This window comes from Vulpes lagopus, chromosome 9, assembly GCF_018345385.1.
Source record: "Vulpes lagopus strain Blue_001 chromosome 9, ASM1834538v1, whole genome shotgun sequence".
Lineage (NCBI taxonomy): Eukaryota > Metazoa > Chordata > Mammalia > Carnivora > Canidae > Vulpes > Vulpes lagopus.
The window spans coordinates 55,886,911-55,899,777 of record NC_054832.1 but is presented as its reverse complement, the minus strand read 5'-3'; the positions used below and the strand labels follow the sequence as shown (position 1 = coordinate 55,899,777).

Here is a 12,867-nt window from a genome sequence, read left to right as displayed (position 1 = left end):
TATCCCTACAGTGAGGATAATAGAAGACAATCTCTCTAGGCTCAGAAAGCCCCACTTGAATGAGTATACTGGCAAATTAAGGAGACCTCAACAAATGGGCTGAAAGTCAAATGGCAATTGGTTCCTTTTTTTTTTAAGATTTTCTTTTTTTTTCTTTTAAAGATTTTTATTTATTTACTCATGAGAGACACAGAGAGAGAGGCAGAGACATAGGCAAAGGGAGAAGCAGGTTCCCTGGGGAGGAGCCTGATGTGGGACTCGATCCCAGAACCCCAGGATCACAACCTGAACCAAAGGCAGAGGCTCAACCACTGAGTCACCCAGGTGCCCCCATTTTTGGTTCCTTTTTGAAAAACAAAGCATATAGCTGCCTTGTTAATTTCTTTTCTTACAATAGAAGAAGAAAAGATGGTACAATCTGGAGCCTACCACCCTGATTCCTCTGACTCTCACCACCTGTTTTGGGATTTTTTTTTAAGATTTTATTTATTATTCATAAGAGACACAGAGAGAGAGGCAGAGACATAGGAAGAGGGAGGAGAAGCAGGCTCCATGCAGAGAGCCCAATGTGGGACTCCATCCTGGCACTCCGGGATCACGCTCCAAGCCAAAGGCAGATGCTCAACCACTGAGCCACGCAGGCATCCCTCTACCATCTGCTTTTTTGTAAGAGTAAGATTTTGGTCATCATTTTGCAATATACATAAATCAAACCATCATATATGCTTAAACTTACACAGTGATATATGTCAATTGTTTTCCAATAAAAGTGGAAAAAAAGTAAAAAAGTAAACAATGGAAGCATAATTCTCATCTATCATGGAATGAGCAAATAACTTGTGCAATATGCACATAATGGGATATCAGGTATTAGTGAGAATGGACAAATGAAACCTACCTTGTGACAATATGGATTTTTTTAAGACCTGAAAATGTTATGTTAACCTCAGAAACATAATTTTTATAAAATGAAATCTTTTAAAAAATTAAAAATGAAAATAAAAATGGAGGCACATGTCTTCCTCTCCTGCTTCTTAATCTGCCTTCTGATCACATGTGTTTGCTTAAGGACAATTCATTAAGTTGTACACTTATGATCTGTGCACCACTATATATGTTATATGTCAAAGAAAGTTCCAAAATTTAAAAACACCACTTCTTGGGTATATACCCAAGAGAATTGAAACAGGAATTCAAATAGATCTTCATATATCTGTGTTCATAGCAACATTATTTATAATAACCTAACAATTGAAATAATCCTGATGTCCAATGACAGATGACTGGATAAACAAATGTGGTATATCCATACAATGGAATATTATTCAGCCTTAAAAAGGAATGCCATTCTGATACATGCTACATTCTGGAAGAAATTTGGAAATATTATGCTAAATGAAATAAATCAGACACAAAGGGACAAATATTGTATGTTTCTACTTGCAAAATGTTTTAAGTTTGGGCTTCTATAATGAAATACCATAAACTTGGTGGCTTATAAACAACAAATACTCATTTCTCATAGTTCTGGAGATGAGGAAGTCCAGTTCAGAGCACTGAAATATTTTGTGTCTGATGTGAGCCCACTTTTTGGTTCAGGGAGAGTCATCTTGCTGTCTTCTCACATGGCAGAAGGGACAAGGTAGCTTTCTGGAGCCTCTTTGGTAAGGGTACAATACAATTCATGATGGTACCAATAAAATTCATGATGGTACAGTCTACCAAAGGCCCATCTCCTGATACCATCATATTGGGGACTAGTATTTAAACATATGAATTTGGGAGGGACAAAAATATTCAGTCTATTGTATATGCGGTACCTAGAGTGGCTAAACTCATAGAGGCTAAAAGTAAAACAATATTTATCAGGGACTGAGGGGAGAGAGAAATGGGAATTATTATTTTGTGGATATGGAGTTTCAGTTTGGGATGATGAAAAAGTTCTGGAGATGGACAATGATGATGGTTGCACAATAATGTGAATATATTCAATGATTAATGACACTGAATTGTTCATCTAAAAATGGTTTTACATATATTTTACCGTAATAAACAAATTAAAAAGCAAAATAAAAATGGAGGCACATATCTTCTTCCCTTTTTTAAAATATTTTATTTATTTATTCATGAGAGACACACAGAGAGAGGTAAAGACATAAGCAGAGGGAGAAGCAGGCTCCCTGTGGGACCTGATCCAAGGACCCCAGGATCATGACCTGAGTGGAAGGCAGATGCTCAACCACTGAGCCATACTGGCATCCCTTCTCTTCTCTCTCAATGAGAACTTGCCTACCTGTTTACAGGATCCTCCAGACAAATTCTCACGTATTTCCTCCAAGTTGTTTCTTTTCAAGGCCACACAGTTTCCATTCTCAGGATCCATCTCTGGGATGCCCTTCTGCCTTTGGCCATATTTTTTACCTCAAGGCTACATGTCAAAATTTCCCTGGGCTGCCTCTATTTCCACTTTAGGAGTAGAAGAGAAAATTTTTAGAAGAATCTATTTGTTTAATATGATCAAGAGATTCGCGTTATTAACCACTATACATGAATGTCTTATATATGTTACATCATTTCCACACCAATATTCTAAAGTCTACTTCTTGCAGTGAAAACCCTGGAAACATTGAGCTAATTTATTGTGTCTGAGTATAATACAATTCATTGACCAAACTTTGAACATTTATTTATACCTCCCCTATTTGTAAACAGACCTAAGACTAACTTTAAATGGCCAAATTCACAAAAGAATAATCTGGAAACAATAGTTAGAATACTTCGTCATGTTATTTTCAAACAATACCAAAGACCTATTCAACTGAGCTAATACTCATTTATTTTTATCTGTATAATATCAAAAAACTTTGACCAAATTTTTCACTGAGTTTATTAATATTTTCACTGAATTTCCAGATGTTTTGCTTTCACATATTGGTGTCACTATATATCTTTATTTTCCCGTTACACTATGATTCCTATGTATAGTTTATTGCTGGGGGATAGCTACAGGGCAGGACAGATATTAAAACTTTAGAGGATCTCATAAGATGTGAAGCTGAATATCTTTTTTTTTAGATTAGGTAACCTTTTTATAGCTTTGAGGGAAAACATGGATAGTACTCCTGTGTGTGTGTATGTGTGTGTACATTGACAAATAATTCTTTTATATTGAGAATGAGCAAAACCTGCCAACCATTGCAAGAAAACTCTAGAAGTTTTGGGCTTTTTTAATTTATAAGTCTGCCAGGTATCTTCATTATATATACATATATCCCAATCATATATAACCTCAGAGGAATTAATACAGACTACTGGTTAAGAAGGTAGAGTTTTATAGGGTCGTGAGATCAAGTCCCACATCGGCCTCAGTGCCGAGTCTGCCAGAGACTCTCTCTCCCTCTTCTTCTGTACCCCTACCCACTGCGTGCACTCTCACTATTTCAAAAATAAGTAAAAGAAACTAAAAAAAAAAAAAAGGTAAAGTTTTACTCTCAGCTCTGACCTTTCCTAGCTTTTCTCAGTTTCCTCATCTGTATTACAGTGATAAAAATTACTGCTTCCTTATGGAATGTTGAATAAAAAAGACTCAGCACCGTAACACACTCCTTTTATGTTACTGTTCATGTGGAGAATCAGGAAACTTGTCATTTTTAATCATGAAATAACTTCTACATCACCGACTTCGGGTCATCGTTCTCAGTTTAAATAAGCAATCCACTTTTCAGTGTGGTTATTTCAAAGGAGCAACATTTCATAGGCAGACTCTAGCCTGTTCAGACAAGAACAAAGAAGACAGAGTGGTTGGAGCAGAACAAGGATAGGAAGCTACGACCATGGCAGGAGCTATAGTCAGAGCAGGAGGCAGAGAGTAGAGCCAACAATTTCGTTTTGTTCACAATATAGGCAGCAAAGCCAGGTATTTGGAAAAGCATGAATCTGGTCGCATTTTATTACTACACTACACTCTCCTACTAATTCATCCCTTTTAGAATGATGACATGTTCTACTTTAATTTTAATGATTTAATAATTCACCGCTTGAATTAGCTCATGGGAGATCATAATACCTCTTTCTCTTCGTTGTTGCAGGTGGTTTATTTGTTTCACTACCACCATTTGGAACTTGATAGAAGTTTTTAGTTTTTAATTGTATCTTCTTATGGTTCACCTGGATGGCATGAATTTGCTTTATTTAGGTTAAGAGGCAAAACGTTTTTCCCAAATGAAGTCTCTACAGTCCAGGTTCCTCAGTGATGGGTAGACTCCAGCTCCTTGGTGTAGGGAATGTGAAATCTCTGAACCTTCACTAAACCAACAACTGTTTGTTTGCTTGCTTGCTTGTTTTTAATGTCTCTGGTTACTAGACTCTGTCCCTTCTTTTTCTTAGAACAAAGAACTCTGGGATTCAGAGGCAAACATATATCCTTCTGTCCAGCTCTCAGATTTTAGGTCCTGTATTCTACTGAACAAGATGAAATTGTTCTAAAGTAAATCAAAACTAGCTTGTCAGAAGCTTGCTTCCGTGTTTCTAATGGTCTCTGGACTAATAAACAGAATCTAGATGGCATTTCTCAGTGTCTCAAATCATATTAAAACTTCCTTTTTGTGGAAGAACTAGATCTTTGCCTGAACTTTATTACCTGCCCAAAGACTTCAAGAGCTTCAAAATATATACCCTTTGGAAACTGTGTCGTATTCATTTTTTTTTCTCATATTGGAGTTTTGTTTTTCAAATAGTTAAAAAATAATGAAGAACTTGTTTTAAATATACATTCAACTTTTCAACTCAATATCTCCATCATGAGTGGACACAGTATCTTAGGGAGTTTAGACAGTTTCCTCAACTTAGTTATAGCCAAAATAATCATAAACTGAAATTTTATAAAAATTCTCCTTTTATTTGGTCTACCTTGGTTCTTGAGTTAACCATTTTATAATTCATGAAAGTAGCAAATTCTTATAAATATTTCAGATACTATAGTTCTATATGAGGTTAAAAGTGTCCCTAATCTCAAAAGGAAATATTTTTAATTCTTTGGTGTCATTCTAGATCTTATCCTACACATATACTCAATCAGAGTATCAGTATACATTCATTACAATTCTGTTTATCTACCCTATTTTTCCTTCCTCCATCCTGTATCTCACTCCTATCCTCAACCCCAATTCAATCAGTTATGCAAAATTTTTATTTCTTTTCCTCTGGATTCTTTTATTCTTTTTAAAGATAAAAGCAAAAAAATAAAAAATTAAAAAATTAAAAAAAATAAAGATAAAAGCAAAAGTGGCTCCAATGCAGTTTCCTCTAAGCTTTTTAAGCTAATTTAAAGTCACATAAGAAGTTATTTAGATATGTTTGAAGAAGCCAGAAGAAGAAATCTTTGAGGTTTACTGGAGCAGGGAGCACAATTTCACTCCAAAATAAAGGATAGAAGTCTATGGAATATGTGAGGGACCCCTGCTGTCCAGGCTCACCATCCTAGCACCTTCACTTCCCAGGATGACTGCTTGAGTTCCTCTACAAGGGCAGTGTCCCCTAACAAGTGTTCCTGCTTCAATAAGTATTTCTCTGCCCTACATGTACAAGAGCAGAAAGACACCATATTTCAAATGTTTATCCCTCCCCTGGAAAATAAATGATCATTCTTGACAATTAGATCTTCCACCTACATGTGGGACAGTAACTAGTAAAAGGAGAACAGGACTCAATGCAGCTGCAATTGAATTGTCCATAAGACAGGGAGGATGGGGTCTAGAACCTGACTTAACTACATACAGTGACAATCAATGACTGAGTATTTCTTATATATCTGAGATGTCGGCTGGGATAGTCTCTAAATATTGATGTAGAGTTAGGGCATATGCTTCATTTCATTATGTTTGCTTTTGACAACAAAACCAGGATCATACCATGCTTTTTTTTTTTTTATAAATTGGCTTTGCAAACAATAATTATTGAGATCTTTCCATGACTGTATATTGTTTCATACTTCACCCATTTCGCTGGAATAGATGGTTCATATGTGTCAAAAAAAAAATGACAGATTAGTTGAAATGAAGATAAAGTAGTTCTTTTAATTGCTTCTAGTTTATTTTATTTTACTGATTTGATTTTTCACAGTTAAAATTTTAATGCATCTGGATTTGTATTATGGTTCAAGTGTGGGACCCAAGGTGAATACGAGTGGTTAGTCGCTTGTTTCCACACTTTTCCCTTGCTGCTTAGTAATGCCACCTTTGTCCTATAGGAAACCTCCTCATCTTTGAATACTTGCTTCTAACTTCTAGTCCATTAGTGGCAAATTGCTCTGCCTTAATTATTATATGCTTTATGATAAGTTTAGATAACTAGTAAAACAAAACTTCACTTAAGATTTTTCTACCAAATACAAAAAAAAAAAAACAAAAAAAAAAAAACAAAAAAAACAAAAAAGATTTTTCTACCAGATTGCCTTATTTGTAATTACCTAAATATTGTCTATATCCATGTTTATATTCGCCCTTTCTTATTCTTAGTGTTGTTTAACTCTTTTCTTTCTTTTTTCATTGATGTGACTTTCTAGAAGATTTTCCACTGTTTGGTTTTGCTTCTGGTTTCAACTGGCTTTTTTTTGTCTACTCAGTAAAGCCACTTTCAATTTTATTTTAAAAGCTTTTTTTTTTTTTTTTTTTAGTTTTTCCGTGTTTTTTCCTCTTTCATTAATTTTTCCTTTAAAAATTCTTTGTTCCTCAGGGGAAATTTAAATAACATAAAATCAAATTATAAATGACATAAAACCAAGTTACAAACGTTAACATGATTTCCCCTTTCATAATGTACACATATATCAAATCATCACGTTGTACACTTTAAAATCTTACAATTTTCTCAATTGCACTTCAATAAATAATAATAGTGCTCACTTCAGCAGCACATTTACCCAAATTGGAATTATACAGAGAAGATTAGCATGGCCCCTGCACAACAAGAATGACATGCAAATTCTTGAAGCATTCCATATTTTTCATTAATAAAATAAATATGCAAATAAATAATAATAATGAAATGAAAGCATTAAGAAGAAAACATGATTCTAAAATATTAATAAAGAAAATATCTCATGTCAAGAGTAAACTTCTTTTTAAATTCTCTTAGGTAAGTAAGCTTTACCAATTGAACTATGCTAGTAAGTAGATCTGCAATGAGCTTACGAGCAGATGGCCTTCTACTGTAGAATTTGAAGATCAACAAAAATAATACTGGGTGGCTCAATGGTTGAGCATCTGCCTTTGGCTCAGGGTATGATCCTGCTGTCCTGGGATCAAGTCCCACATCAGGCTCCCTGCACGGAGCCTGCTTCTCTCTCTGCCTATGTCTCTGCCTCTCTCTGTGTCTCTCACGAATAAATAAATAAATTCTTTAAAAAATAAAATAACCCTTCCAAAAATATCTCCTCTGCTATCTAAACTTGGCATTACATTTCATTTCTATGTAAATCAACATCCAACTATAAGGCTCATGGTTACTGGATACCCAGAGTAGTTGTTCCTCTTAGCAATGGTTCTCAGACTTCAGCATTCCACAACAATGACTGAGAAAGCTCATTCAAAAGACAGATTGAGAGGGTTTAATATGGTGCCCAAGAATCTCACATTTAAATAGCTATTTCAGTTGATTCAGATAGCAATCATCCTAGAACCACTTTCTGAAAAATACTGCTGTAGAAGATAAATAGTTACCCATTCATTTACGGAAACAATCTCAGAGCTCTCTCTCTCTCTCTCTCTCTCTCTCACTCTTTCTCTCTCTCCATTAGCCCCTTTCTACTGGTGGATAATATAAGAGAAAGGACAGGAAAATCTCAGAGGGAGAAGCATTAGTGTGATGACATCTAACAGGAAACAGTTTTGAAGGTGCCAGATCAAGAAAGGATACAAATTATTTGAGTTTTGGGCAGCACTGTCCAATAGAATTTCCTGCAATGGTGGAAAATTTTTATATGCACACACTTCAATACAGTATCGACTAGTTATATGGCTTTTGAGAGTGTGAAATGTGGCTAGTCTAGCTGAGTAACTGAATTTCAAATTTCAAATTATATTTAATTTTAATGAGTTTTATTGAAATGTATATAGTCACATGTGATAGTGGCTATCCTATCCAACAGCACAGGACTGGAGCTTTCTCTAGGGCTAGGATAGAGATATAGTGAAAAGAAAGTTGGTACTAAATTAAACTATTTCTAATTTACAATTTTACCGAAGGTCAGCTTGATTATTTAGGATCAGAGTATCTAATCTTGATATCATGCTACCAGGGAAAGTTGTAAAATCGGCAAAATGTATTTAACTAATAGTTCCTCTATCATTCTGCCAGTCAAATAAATTGCTTTCAATACAAAAAACCATTGAAGTGTATTTTCAAGAAATCTTAGTGACAGTTTGGCAAATGATAGGCAGAAGAAAAAATATTAGCGGTAAATATCCGTAGTATATTCTTCAAAGTCTGTCAAACTAAATTTTCAGTGGTCATTGAAAAATTTATTTTGAGTTTAGAAAATTTAAAAAGATTTTTGAGTGGGGAAATTTTATTAGTAATGGTGTTAACACTTACAGAACACTGACCAGATGAAAGGGAGTGTGCGGAGTACTCTACATACACATTATTTGACTTAACCCAGATGGCACCAACACATTGCTATTGATTCCTTTTTGAGATGAAAGAACCAAAAAATCAGAGAATTTAAGTAGCCTGCCCAGTGCGGCACAGCCAGTCAAGTTGAAACAAGCTCAGAAACAAAATCTCTACCTCCAGATCATTATGCTATACTTCCTCTTTCCATTTAATCTTAGAATAGGGAATTTGGCCAAAAAAGTTCCTCAGGCATTTAGTATTTTTAAAAATCAATTCTATTGTGTGATGACTAAAACAATAAAATTTGAAATGCTAGTAAATTGTTCTAATGCTAATACTGTCTCTAAGGATGGCGATTTCTACCAAGAGCACGTCCTTCTATTTTACTGAGCATCTTGGTAAGTTGCAGCTTGTGATGATGAGACTGAGGTGAATTCCAGAATTTGAGGGCTAGGGAAGCCTCCCTTGAAGAGTGGGAAGAAACAGGGGCACCTGGGTGGCTCAGTGGTTGAGCAGCCTGCTTTTGGCTCAGGTCTTGATCCCAGGGTTCTGGGATCAAGTTCCGCTCAGGGATCCTAGCAGAGAGCCTGCTCCTCCATCTGCTTATGTCTCCACCTCTCTCTCTGTATCTCTCATGAGTAAATAAATAAAATCCTTTAAAAAAATAAGAAAAAAGAGTGGGAAGAAACAAATTCCTAAGGCGGTTCTGAGGTAAGGAATGAGAGATGGAATTGAGGAGGAAAGAGAAAAAGGAAGAATCATTGAGTTTTAAGAGAATAAAGCCAACATGGATTAAAAGGCCAGTGATATTCTTGTGTGGCTGGTGGCTCAGGGACATTTCAAAATCAGACAAAGCTCATGACCAGTTTAGTTACTTTGCTACCATATAAATCCCACCCCCTCTCCACCTTCCCCAGTTTAAGCTTTAGTAAGTATCACTCAATTCGCTAGTGTTCCTGGGATTCTTGCTTTATTTTGTTTCATTTTGATTTTGAGAAAACTTAGTTTCAGTTCTATGCTAGTTCAGGGATCTGGAAACCTAAAAAATGCAAACCTCTCCTGCTGACCCATCTTCCACTCCAATAATTCATGTTACAAAGAATGAGCGTTTCCTCAAGGCATAAAATTTGATGTTCAAGTCTATTTATATGGCTCTTGGAGAGCATAAGGCCTCAGCTGAGATCCAGATAACATTTTAATTATATATACATTTATCATTCTCAGTAGGATGAGATGGCCACCCAATTGCTGGCCCTGAAACCTCTAATGGGTGGATGCAGACCAACAGTCTTTTCTGACAAAACATGAAATCCAGATACGTCAGAACAGATACAAAGGTTATCCAGTTCAATCTCGTCTTTGATACTTGGATGCCTCTTGAAACTTCCTACCATGATAGTGTTTGTTTGTTTTCTTTGAACTCTTCCAGTTATAGAGAACTCAAGGACTCCCACAATAGCGTATTTCACCCAAGAAACTTAGCTTCTCATAATCATAGTTTTATTTTTCAGAGCTGTATTGAATGACTGAAATTTCTGGTCTGTGTGACTGTCAGTAACTTCAGACCCCTTCTCCTCTCCCACCCCAGTTAACACATCTCTAATTCCATCAACCATTTCTCTTTGGATATTTTGCAAGGACTTTAGTCATCTTGAATACTCATCCTGTAATATTTTCAGTTTTTATGTGATCCTTAAATTATGATATCCAAATTCAAATAAAATTACAGGAATGATCTGACCAGCACAGTATAGATCTGGGTTTACACCACCATTTCTATGCATCCACCAATCTCAGAATACAATCTAAGCTTTAGTTTAGTTATTCTTTGACAACCATATCTAATGGCTTAAGGGTAATGTCCATTTTTTGTGTTGCCACTTAATCCTCATTATGAATCTAATATTTTTTTGCACTATACAGAAGAATCTTTGCAGCATAAAGGAAAGAGCATGAACTTCAAAGTTAGAGTTACCCATTTGCATTCAGTCTACATCATATTAGCTCTGTGACCTTAAAAAAGCTACTCAACCTCTCTGAGATTTGGTTTCAGTGTTTGAATAAGAGTATGATAATGTCTAGTTGTTTAGTTTTATTGTGAGCCTTAAATGAACTATATTTGTGAAATAACTAGCATGATGTCAAAGTTCAGCTCTCTTCTCTTTGCTGCAGCATGTTATTTTGACTCCGGGTCAAGCTCATTAACATTTTTCTACATTAATTTTCTAATTCATTGAATTAGCTATTCTTCTCAAGATTTCAGCATCTATGAAATTTAACATGCTTTCAAAATTCTCATCTAGATTATTGAAAATAATGCTAATAGGACAAAACAAATAGTGATGTTTTCTAGTAACATATGTTCCAAGTTTGTGTTAACCAATCTTTTACTGATCAGAAAAAAAAATTGGGAAAAATAAAACATCTGAATTTCAATGAGGTACAAAGCACAAAGCACAAACTTCTCATTCACAAGATAGTCATATAAAGACTGGATGTTGTAGTATTGGGTAGAATCCAAATGCTTCCTACATATCATCTCATTTAATGATCATATCAAATTTTTGAATTAGACTAAAAAGATATTATCATCTCCATTTTACAGATGAGCTTAGATGCCACACAAAATTTCACATTCTTTCTTCAATAACTACAAATCTTCATTTCAGTTACCCATTCTAGAATGTTATCTAAAATATGAAAAGGTTTGTAGTTTAAGACATCTACTTCTTCTACATAGAAAAAAATGCAATTAATTCATTTACTACCTATTAATCATCTACTTATGCCTGACACTGTCCTGGATATAGAGGAAAGCAGCAAACAAAGGTCTGTGCATTCATGGGTATTTTGGTGGAATTGAAAGACAAGAAACAGACACACCATAAGAGACTCTTAACTATAGGAAACAAACTGAGGGCTGCTGAAAGGGAGGTGGGTGGAGGGATCAGGTAACTGGGTGATGGACATTAAGGAGGGCATGTGATTTATTGAGCACTGGGTATTATATGCACTAATGAGTCACTAAACTCTACCTCTGAAACTAATAATACATTATATGTTAATTAAATTTAAATTAAAAAAATAAAGTTTGCTTTATATGAAATTTTAAGAATAATTAATTTTAAAAATAAATAATATGACAAGTGACATAGTTACTGAAAAAGAAAAATAAAATATGGAAATGGATTATTGTAGTGACATGAGTGATGGTCATCATGCCACTTTAGTCAAGAATGGTGGGGAAGGAGCACCTGAGTGGCTCAGTTGGATGAAAGGCTGACTCTTGTTTCAGTTCAGGTCATGATCTCAGGGTCTTGGGATCAAGCCCTGCATTGGGCTCCATACTCAGTGGTAAGCCTGCTTGAGGATTCTCTCTCCCTCTCCCTCTGCTCCTCCCCCCATGCTCACACTATCTCTCTATCTCTCTCAAAAATAAATTAACAAATCTTTTTTTTTTTTTTTTTTTTTAATGGTTGGAAGAACTCTTTGATAAGCTGCCATGAGTGTAGAGACCTGTAGAAGCTGAGCATATGTGGGGAAACTGGATTGCAGCCAGTGGAGTTAGCAAGTTTAAAGATACTAAAGGGGAAGTATGTTTGGCTTGTTTAAAGAAAAAAGGCCAGTAAGACTAGATTGGAAAAAATGAGAAAATTATGATCATGGTAGTAAATAGAACAGAGAGTGCGGACTGCACCAAGTGCAGGCTTCTAGGCCATAAGAAAAAGTCTGGATTAATCATCAAAGATACTTGACCAGAGGAGTGACATACCTGACATATTCTTTTTTTTTTTTTTTTTCCTGACATATTCTTTAAAAGAATCCCTCTGGCTGCTGTGGGCTGTACCAGCAAGGGTAGAATAAGGTAGACCAGTGGAGAGCTATTGTAATAATCCAGATAAGAAAAAAAAAAAAAAATCCAGATAAGACATCATGATATTCAGACTACAGTGATAATGATGAAGGTGGTAAAAAGTGCTCTGTGTTTTGACATTTTTAAGGCAGTGCCTCTAGATTTGCTACTGGTATTGCATGTGGGGTGTGGGAGAAAGAAAATTGTCAAGAATTATTTTGTCCTGAGTAACAGGAAGAAGAGAGTTGCTTGTTACTGAAGTTGAGAATCTGTAGGAGGAATCACAGATTTTAGAAGTTAAAAATCAGGAGTTTGTTTTGGATATGTTAAGCTTTGGATATCTATTGCATACGCCTACCTGGAGTAGGCCTCTTTGTAGGAGTCTGGAATTTAAGTCTGGA

The 12,867-nt window shown here is 35.4% G+C and overlaps 1 non-coding gene across 1 annotated transcript; it reads left to right on the top strand.

Moving 5' to 3' along the window:
• Positions 1 to 6,894: 6,894 nt before the first annotated feature.
• On the top strand, positions 6,895 to 7,004 carry LOC121499238. Its single transcript, XR_005990065.1, has one exon. It is a non-coding gene; the product is annotated as a U6 spliceosomal RNA (small nuclear RNA).
• The last annotated feature ends 5,863 nt before the right edge of the window (positions 7,005 to 12,867 follow it).